Here is an 8,321-nt window from a genome sequence, read left to right on the forward strand (position 1 = left end):
CTGGGCTTATACCCCAAAGAATTCATAAAGAAGGGAAAGGGCCCTGTATGTGCACGAATGTTTGTGGCAGCCCTCTTTGTAGTGGCCAGAAACTGGAAACTGAATGGAGGCCCATCAGCGGGAGAATGGCTGAAGAAACTGTGGTATATGAATATTATGGAATATTATTGTTCTGTAAGAAATGACCAGCAGGATGATTTCAGAAAGGCCTGGAGAGACTGACAGGAACTGATGCTGAGGGAAACGAGCAGGACCAGGAGATCATTATATATTTCAACCACAATACTACATGATGATGATCAATTCTGATGGACCAGGCCATCCTCAGCAATGAGATGAACCAAAGCAGCTCCAATAGAGCAGGAATAAACTGAACCAGCTCCACTGAGTGAAAGAACTCTGGGAGAGGACTAAGAACCACTACATAGAATCCCCAATCCCTCTATTTTTGTCCGCCTGCATTTTTGATTTCCTTCATGGGCTAATTGTTCAATATTTCAGAGTCCGATTCTTCTTGTACAGCAAAATAACTGGACATGTATGCTTATATTGTATTTAACTTATACTTTTAACATTTAACATGTATTGGTCAACCTGCCATCTGGGGGAGGGGGTGGGGAGAAGAAGGGAAAAATTGGAACAAAAGGTTTTGGCAGTTGTCAATGCTATGAAATTTTACCCGTTCATATAACTTCTAAATAAAAAGCTATTAAAAGAATTAGTGGACTCTCTGAAAGTCATGATGAAAAAGAGTCTAGACAACATCTTTCAAGAAATCTTTAAGGAAAATTGCCATGATTTTTAGATAGTCATTGAAAGAATCCACTGATCACCTTCTAAAAGAGACTCCAAAATGAAAACTCTAAGTAATATTATAGTTACTAGAATTATCAGATCAAGGAGAAAACACTGCAAGCAGCCAGAAAGAAACAATTCAAATATTGAGGAGCCACAATCAGGATTACCAAGGACCTAGCAATTTCTACTTGGTCTGGAATATGCTATTCCAGAGGTCAAAGGAACTTGAATTGCCAAGTTCAAGAATCAACCACCAAGCAAAATTAAATATTGTCATTCAGGGAGAAAGATGGACATTCAACCCAATAGGGCATTTTCATTTATTTTTGATGAAAAAGCCAGAACTGAACAGAAAACCTGATCCTCAAATACAAAATTCAAGAAAAGAATAAAAATGTCCGCCTGCATTTTTGATTTCCTTCACAGGCTGATTGTACACTATTTCAGAGTCCAATTCTTTTTGTGCAGCAAAATAACTGTTAGGACATGTATACTTATATTGTATATAACTTATACTTTTAACATATTTAACATGTATTGGTCAACCTGCCATCTGGGGGAGGGGGTGGAGGGAAGAAGGGGAAAAGTTGGAACAAAAGGTTTTGCAATTGTCAGTGCTGAAAAATTCCCTATGCGTATATCTTGTAAATAAAAAGCTATAATTAAAAAAAAAAGATGCTAAAAGAGAATTAAATCTTGGTAGAATAAAAGTTTGATTCTGTAGGATGTAAAGCATCTTCAACATTTTTCATTTACCAATGACTTTTTTTTAGGAGACTCAAGTTTTAAACCTGTGTTGCTTGATGATTTGGCAGCAAATTCTTGAACTTTTAATGGCAGATGACTAATGTTTATTTCAATTGAGTATGATTTCATAACTTAGTTTTTTAGATTCAAAATTTATAAGAAAGTATTTCTGAAACCATATCTCCAAGCACTTCAGATGATCAATTAAATCTTTGGAAAGATTATTTTCAATTATAAAATCATGCCCACTTATAAACATTTCTGAAGAACCATTTTCAACCCTATTCTTTTATATGTTAATTTCTTTTAGTAAAACTTTCAATTTTATCTTTTGAAATATATTACAATTTTCCCTTGAAACAGCATATTAAAGTTGAGTTTTTCAAAAATATTTGACAAGTAACGCTGTTCTGAAAGCCATAACTCATTATGAAAAAAATAACAGTGGGATTTCTGCTCGTTGAAAAAACAATTTCATCTTTCAATTTCAATAATCTGTTTAAACTTGATTCTTTTAAGAGTAATCTTATATTTGCATGTAATAAGCTTTTTGTAATTGGCATTCATGTCTTTGCAAAAGTTTGAAAACAAATGTCCTGTTAAGGGCATAGCTGTTAATGGAGTTAATTTTTGGTAATACAGAGAAGCACAAAATCTAACTACGGTGATTTATTTTTGGCTTTGAGTGCCTCCCGATGGATCGTGCAGTGAGTAAAAGTGATGCTCATTGCCAACCAGCTTTAATTTTTGCTACAGATCCAACATTCTAGCCTATCGTTGCTTTAGCACCATCTGTACAGATTGGAGTCTGTACATAATTTTTCCACTATAAACCTTTCATCTGTGAAAAATTCATCTACTTTAAGATATATATCTTCTCTTATGTGCTCTTCCAAAGGGAGAAACAGTTCCTCATGTATGCTTCCTTTATAAATTTATCTTATATAAAGTAACAACCCTGCCATGTTTGAAATATCAGTTGTTTCCTGTAGCTGAGTTGCAAATTGTGAGTCGCCCTTCAGCTTGGGAATAAGCTGCTGAAATCAGTCATTACTAATTTCAGAAATTCTTTTGGAAACAGTATTATTTGATAAAGGACTTTTACAAATTTCGTCCCCATACTTTTCCCTATTTCTGACATTTTAATAGCAGCAGATGTAACATAAGATCTTCTGTGGCAGAGGGCTCTTTAGTTTTTGCAATTAAAAATGTTTTATGAAATAAATGTAAGCAAGTATTCTTCATTGATAGTAACAACTTTCTCAACACATTGGAGTCAGGAAGACGCAGCTCTGAGACCCCAGGAAGCCCCTTAGCCCAGGGGAAGGAAAGAGCAGTCTCCAGCAGCATCTTTGCCAGAGCCACCGAGCCCGATGCCCTGGGCCAGCTCATGGCTTCCCTCTAACTGGAGCTTCCACTGAAAGAGGGTAGAAAGAAGGGAGAGCTCCTCATTTCCTCTTCCCCGTACTCATTTCAGGTGTCTGGTCCACCCTCGGCCCCCTTTCAGTTAAATTAGAAGGCCTGGAGGGCAAGAACCATATTTCTTTTTCGCATTTGTATCCCTAGCATTTAGTACACAGTAAGCGCTTGATAAATGTTTTTGCTGAGTTCCTGAGTGGGGGAAGGACAGGAAAGTGTAAGAGATTTGAAAGTTTTGAAACAAAATGAATAGGCTGATGAATCATTCATGGGGTGGTAGAAAACTGGCTTTTGAAACGTATTAAACATTTACTTCAGTATGAAGGCTTTGGTCTAATCTGAAAGAAACTTCAGTTATTTCTTTTGAAAGCTGTTAATTCTGAAAGTGTCATCGCCCGAAACTAATTCTAACGTCAAAGTCTGGGGAAGAATTCTGGTTTGAGTCAAGATAGAATCAGAGAAAGAAAGAAGATTTTAAGTAATCCAGTTAACAACGCTCCTCTATGATCAATTTTTTCATTTTGGATCCTTTGGAATCATTTTAGATCATTATCTCCATCAGAATAACTTTGGCTTCGACAGTTGCTCTCCGCTACTCTATTGCGGACTATGTACAATGTTCTGGGTCCTGTTCACTTTAGTTTGCCTCAATTCGTGTAAATCTCAAGCAAAATCAACCGGCTTATCCTTTCTTATAGAACAATTACAATTCTATCCCACAGCTTGTTCAGTCATTCCCGAATTAATGGGCGTCCCCTCAATCTCCAGTTTTTTGCTACCACAAAAAAAGCTGCTATAAATATTTTTGCCTGTGTGAATTCTTTTAATTTTTCTTTGACCTTTCTGGGAGATACTTAGTAGGGCTATTGCTGCATCAAAGGGTACGCAGAGTTTGTAATTCTTTGGGCACAATTCCAGATTGTTTTTCACAACAGCTGGATCAGTTTATAGCTTCACCAGTAGTGTTCCTAGTTTCCCATATTCCTTCCAACGTTCATCGTTCTACTTTTCTGCCTTGTCAGCCAAACTGATGGTACTTCAGAGTTATCTTAATTTGCATTTCTTTACTAGTGATTTAAAGTATTTTTATGACTACTGATAACTTTGATTTCTTCTGAAAAGTGCCTGTTGTTTGTATTTTTTGACCATTTATCAATTGGGAAATGGTTCTTATTTTTATAAATTTAGCTCAGTTTCTTGTATATTCAAGAAAAAACTTAACTGTAAAAATGTTTCCCCAGTTCTGTCCTTGCCTTCCAATTATGACTACCTTGGTTTTGCTTTTGCAAAACCATTTTAATTTCATATAATAAAATTTGTTAATTTTATTTCCCATGACTCTCTCATAAATTCTTCCTTTAACATAGATTAATTTCCCCCATCTTTCCTTAATTTGCTTATAATAATCATCCTTTATGCCTAAATCATGAACCCATTCTGAGTTTATCTTAGTAAAAGGTGTGAGATAGATGACCTAGTTTCAGCCAAACTACTTTGCATTTTTTGCCAGATATTTTTGTTTCATAGTTAGTCCTTTTCCCAAAAGCCTTGGATCTTTGGTTTTATACGACAATAGATTACTATGGTTGTTTCTTACTGTGCCTGGGGCCCTTAATCTGTTCCACTGATCAGTCACTACATTTCTTAGCCAGTATGATTGTTTGGATATTACTTTGTAGAACAGTTTGAGACATGGGTATTTGTATTTCTAGGCTACTTCCTAAGCTTGAAAAGCTTTTTTTAATTCCTTTATATTTTTAAATTTTTGTTGCTTCGAATGAATTTTATTCTTATGTATTCCAGCTCTGTAAATAATCGGTAGTGTATTGGTGTGGCACTGAATAAGTAAATTATTTTAGGTAGAATTGTCATTTTTATGTTTCTGACTCAGCTACTCAGGAGCAGTTTCTGTATTTAGATCATCTTACCTTATGTAAACAATGTCATTGTGTTAATGTTACCATGTATGACTTGACAGGTAAATTGCCATGTATTTTATATTGTCTGCAGGGATTTAAAATAGAATTTCTCTCTCCATCTTTGTCTGATTTTGCTGCTGATGTTTGTTGTTGAGTCACATCCAGGTCTTTGTGATTCCATTGGGGACCTGAAGTGATTTTCCATTAACTTCTCCAGCTCTTTTTTAAAGATAAAGAACTGAAGTAAAGTCAGGGGACTTGCTCAGTGTCATAGCCAGGAAGTGCCTGAGGCAGGATTTGAATTCATGGAGATGAGTTTCTTTGACTCCAGGCCCAGCAATCTAGCCACTGAACAAAATTACTCTCCAAAAGGTTGGATCCTTTTACAAGTCTTAACAGCAATGCATTAGTGCCGAGGTTTCCCACTTTCCCTCTTACATTATCATTATCTATTCTATTCTCCTTAGCCCTTCTGATGGGTGGTAACCTCAGAATTCTTTTAATTTGCATTTCTTTAATCAACAATGATTTAGAGCATGAATTCTAATTTTTAAGGGATTATATTCTTCACTGAGGTTTTGTCAATTTTTTGCCACTTGGAAAATTTTGTTTTCTAAGTTTTTCTTTTCTTCTTTTACCAAAATGTTAGTTCTCTTTGAATTTGTTTCTTGATCTTCTTCATCACCATAATAGATTTTTATTGTTTGCTCATGTTTCCACTGTTGATTTTTATCTTAATGTGAAAATTGGACTCTGATTTACTGGGGAGACTTAGGGCAAGGGACAAGTAAGGGTGGGAAGTAGTGGGGGGGCTGTCCCCCAGCATGAGGCTTTTCCACTAGTTTTCACTGCAGTTTGCACTAGTTGTGGGGGTCTGTATGTTCTCTGTGCTTCCAAGGGGGTGTGATTCAGGGAGAAGGGGTCGCTGCTCTTCGGAAGAACTCCTGATCATCCCCCACAGCAGCAAGGGCTGTGGCTCCTGTGCCCACAAAGTCCCCCCCCCACCTGGGCCCTCGGGGCGAGTATGGGCAGCGGGGTGGGCAGTCCAGCTCTAGGACAGCGGAACCCCTGGATTCTCTGGGTGGGTGAGAGCTCCTGTTGCTGTTTGGGGCCTCCAGCCCAGTGTTAGCGCCCGTCCTTCTGTTGTCCTGGGCTGGAAAAATGCCTCAACCCACCTCAGTTGGCTCCAGAGTTGGTGTGAGACGTTACTTTAAAGTTACTGGGAGAACCCGAGCTTCCTCCCTTCTGCGGCAGTGGCTCTCCCTGGAGGAAGGATGCCCGAGGGTGGTTTGGGGGCACGGTACGAAAGCGTTACCTGGCCAAGTCTCCATGGGACTTTTGTAGCCACATCACCACAAAAGGGCATTGCTTTGTTTGGGCTGTGAAATGGGCCCGTCGGGTCCAGCACCCCGGCTTTCGGGGAGCGCCCCGACTTGGGCGCTCATGGGGCTCACGCACCTGCGAGTCTGCATCATGACCCAGAGGAGCTCTAAAACACAGAAGACTGATGGTCGTTCTCCTCGGCTCACGTCGGCCCCACAGCAGGCCTGGGCCCAGATGGCAAAGCGAGAACCCTGTTGCCCTCCCCAGAGGTGCCGGACAGAATGAACCCCTAAACAAGTAGCTTTGTGGGTGATTTGTCTGGAGGAGAGAGGTTCAGAGAGAGTCCCTGGGAGTGAGAGTTAGGTTTTAGAAAAGCATCTGGGAGGGCAGCGGAGGAGTTGGTAAATTCGAGGCTCTCCCCATTTCCCCCATAAATAGAACACACTTGAGCCTCTGGGCCAACATCAGCTGGGAAAAATCAAGGAGGCAGAACAGGGGTCCCTGGATACCGCCCAGGAAGATCGGAAGCCAGGCTGCAGCCGGGATGAATCTGTCTGAAGTGCAGAAACACCCAGGGGGGCCGGGGCGAGCTGGGGTGGCTCCTGGACTGTTGTGGAGTCAGGCTCGGATTCCGGGAGGACCCAGGGAACCCAGGACGATCAGGAACCTGGGCCAGGCCCGGAGGCGATCCTGGGGGAGAGGGAACCAGCGCCCCGGGAGAATTGCACAGGACTTATCAGCAGCCACAATAAAAGACCCCAGGTTCTGGAATCCTATCTACCTGCGGCCAAAAATGTATCCAACAAAATTATCTAAAGCTGAATGAGAAAAATTGGACATGCAACAAATTTGGAGATTTTCAGGACTTTCCATCAACCAAACCTGAACTTAATAGAAAATTCAACATATAAAAGCCAGTATCAAAGATCAATTTTTTTTTTTTTTTAACATGGGAAATGAATAGTATGTATTTAAGATTGACATCAACAATAGGGCAGCTCAAAAGTCAAGGTAAAAAGAGTAATCGTCATACAAATGAGGTGCAGAGGAAGAATGGCAGCGGAGCGGGGAGGAGGGCTCATAGTTCTCACTTAAGAAATGAGCTAAATAGGCACCACAGCATCTATACCACGAGGAGTAAAGCACCCTCGGAAATCTATAAAGAAATAAGGGGGGAGGGATGGCTGGACGGGGAAGCAAAGGGTGAGGGGAAAAAACGAGAGGGATCCATGGGTGGAAGGAGAATAAGTAATAGCAAGACAAGTTAGGAGCAGAATTAAAGCAAAGGGTCAGCAGGGATAAGAAAGATATGTATGTGTGTGTATCTGCATATGTATATAAAAATATATCCTTTACTAAAGCCTGTTTGGCAGTGGGGAGGGAGGAAAGGAGAGAAAGAATGAAGTAAAAAAAAATAAATGACTAGAGAATACACTTTTCAGATGAAGAAATTAAAGCCCTCTATGCCCAAAGTCACTGATTAGAGAAATACAAATTAAAAACTCTGAGTTACCACCTTAGGAAAAATGATAAATGTGGTGGGAATGTGGGAAAACTGGGACATTAATGCATTGTTGGTGAAATTGTGAACGGATTCAACCATTCTGGAGAGCAATTGGGAACTATGCCCAAAGGGCTATCAAACTGCACATCCTTTGACCCAGCAGTGTTTCTACTGGGCCTAGAGAGAAAAGGACCCACATGGTGCAAAAATATTGGTGGCAGCTCCTTTTGTGGTGGCAAAAAAATCAAGAAAACAAAGAAATGACATTGACTAGCTCTCAGTATATTCAGTCTCCCAGGATGTTTGTAAACAGGTACAAAAATGTAGATTTTTTCATAATAAAATTCTGTGCATCAAAATTGGAACCGGCTCAATCAGATAAGTGCTTTGTATGAGGAACTCAGATTTTGTCAACCACTATGACTCATGCATCTTAGTCAAGCAGAAGATTTATCCATGTGAGGAAGATAAATAACATTAAGATTTGCAATAGCATGCATTTATATATTGATGGAAGCTCAGGATGTGCCTTCCAGGACCAGTCTGCAGGAAGATGGGGCACGACAGTAGCATTCCCATTGGACTTGGCTTTCTAGTGTTGAGAGAGAATT

The sequence above is a fragment of the Sarcophilus harrisii genome, chromosome 1 (assembly GCF_902635505.1).
Source record: "Sarcophilus harrisii chromosome 1, mSarHar1.11, whole genome shotgun sequence".
Classification (NCBI taxonomy): Eukaryota; Metazoa; Chordata; class Mammalia; order Dasyuromorphia; family Dasyuridae; genus Sarcophilus; species Sarcophilus harrisii.